Here is a 2681-nt window from a genome sequence, read left to right as displayed (position 1 = left end):
AGAAATACGTCGATATGCGTACTCACTATCAAAAGCGAATACAAACACAAAGAAACGCTAAAACATACGATCAGAAGCTCACAAATATAAAACACACAAAAATAAACATTTAGAAGCACGCATATACAAGCACACACACACACACACACACACACACACACACACACACACACACACACACACACACACACACACACACACACAAACAAATACTCATAAACACATATATTGTATATCGGTCCTATGGTGTAATGGTTAGCACTCTGGACTTTGAATCCAGCGATCCGAGTTCGAGTCTCGGTAGGACCTGATCACACACACACACACACACACTCACACACACATCGGAAAAGATGTAGTTGCAATGTATGAAGATGGTTCTTTAATACACACTCTTGGCTCGCCTGAGCTTTATGTTTTGAGTGGGGTTTAGGTCGTCTTGCCAGATCTTCACTTACGTCTTTACAACCATCCTTGCCAGCGCCAAGGCTGTGGCAGTTAAGCATTTCGTGACATCTGGCAATTAGATGAAACATATTACCACTACCAACACCACTTTCAACCCTGACCTACGCTACCCTGTTATCTTTTTTAAATTACGGCTATATTTAACAAGTCTCTCTTCGCTAAGTAATCCTCCATTACTCTGACATAACCCTCTGACATTTTGTGTCTGTGGAAAATATTGATACAAGTCTATTTCGTATTATGTAATAAATTGTTCTCTGGCCTGTAGTAGACTTCAAAAATATTGTGGCCAGGGTTGCCAAGCCGTGATCTTCAATTTTTGTGACTGGAATATTAAGTGAATCAGTTTTTATAGTCGATTTATATTATGTTTCTAAATCCTAACCTTTTCCATGATATAGCCTGCACAATATGTAGATATAGTCCTTTCATTATTACATTAATTTTTCACTTTTTTGTGTAAAATCTAATTTAATGTGTAATTACATATTTGTGCTGTACGGGGAGGAACTTTTGCACTCGCGGGGTCCAATCTCTTTAACTTTATCTTTTATCATAAGTCTTTTACTCAACATTACTATGCTGTCAGCATTTACAACATCATCACCTCTCATCTTCTTTCATTCTTTTACTTTGCTTATTCTATATCAGATTTTTTTTGTACCATCTTTTTCTGACATGTCTATTCATTAATTTCATATAATATTCTCTGGTTGTCCTTCCTTTGCATCTTTCGAAGATCTGTTCCTTCTTGACATCACAAAAGTTGTCTAAAATCTCGCAGTTTGTGGCCAAGTCACCGCTTACTCTTCACTCCCACACAATCCGTCCATCTCTCTCTTTCGTCAAACACTATGTGTGTGTGTGTGTGTGTGTGTGTGTGTGTGTGTGTGTGTGTGTGTGTGTGTGTCTGTCTGTCTGTCAGTCGGTGTGTGTGTGTGTGTGTGTGTGTGTGTGTGTGTGTGTGTTTGCAATAGACACCCTTCAGCCAGTTCGTTCCTCCACACACACTCTGCCACAAACTTCCACACCTCTCCTCCACACACTCATCCACACCAACACACACACACACACACACACACACACACACACACACACACTCACACACACTCCTCCACTCCTCCCCTCCACACACACCCATCGCCGTGGCTATTGCCCCGGTAAGCTCCCGTCTGATGGTTTCCCTGGTAACAATTAACTACTGAGCTGCAGATTGGGAATAGGTCATGACCTCGGGCGCTCCAGGCGAGGTCGTCTGGCCAACAACCTCCACATACAGAGGTCAAAGACCTGTATGGTGTTTCGTGACGCATGCGCTCTAAATCTGTAATGTAATCTACTGTTCTTATAACAGTAAGTTGACGACAGAGACATCTGTAGAAAATGACCTTGCATCAAAATGCTCTTCGTTCTGTTGCTTAAAGCGTTCAGATCCACTGCTGCAGGATATAGATATGAAACAGACAGACAGAGAGACAGACATACAGAAAGACAGACAGAGAGACAGACACAGAGACACACACACACAGACACAGAGATACACACAGACACACACAGACACACAAATACAGACACACAGACACAGACAGACACACAAACAAACAGACAGACAGACAGACACACACACAGACACAGATACAGACAGACAGACAGACAGACAGACAGACAGACAGACAGACAGACAGACACACACACACACACACACACACACACACACACACACACACACGCACGCACGCACAAATCAACTCCAGAGGTCCCGTGTCACATATATTCCTAACAAATGAGACTATACATCAACAACGTGAGTGTAACTTGAAGTAAAAACTTGACTCATGTTGGACGAGTCTCTCATGCCGGGTAGGAGTCCTTTGAGAACACACAGGCGGCCCAGGATTACTGAGCAAATCATGATTTATTTTGCAAACTAAGCAATGTTAAATCTCTTCCATTAGGGCCTTTTAAACCCCCGGCTACGTTTTGCGAGGTCTTCTCTAAGCTTTCTGAAAGATTTCCACTAGATTATTGCCCCACTCTCCTACCTCATGGTTGGGGGGTATGTTTCCGTATCATCTTTGTCACTTGTGTCAAGATTTTTATACTCTTTGATTTCATATGACTTGGAGCACATCTTGTTAAGGGAATATTTACTCTGTCGTTAACCCATCCATTGGTCGAATGAGCTCTAACAACCCTTGAACTCTATGAACTTC

General features: G+C 42.0%; 1 non-coding gene across 1 annotated transcript; it reads left to right on the top strand.

Annotated features, from left to right (window-relative positions):
• Positions 1-237: 237 nt before the first annotated feature.
• On the top strand, positions 238-309 carry TRNAQ-UUG (transfer RNA glutamine (anticodon UUG)). Its single transcript has one exon. It is a non-coding gene; the product is annotated as a tRNA-Gln (tRNA).
• Positions 310-2681: the final 2372 nt, after the last annotated feature.

Source organism: Panulirus ornatus, chromosome 63, assembly GCF_036320965.1.
Source record: "Panulirus ornatus isolate Po-2019 chromosome 63, ASM3632096v1, whole genome shotgun sequence".
NCBI lineage: Eukaryota > Metazoa > Arthropoda > Malacostraca > Decapoda > Palinuridae > Panulirus > Panulirus ornatus.
Note: the sequence above shows the minus strand (reverse complement) of the source record. Positions and strands in the feature narration are given on the sequence as shown.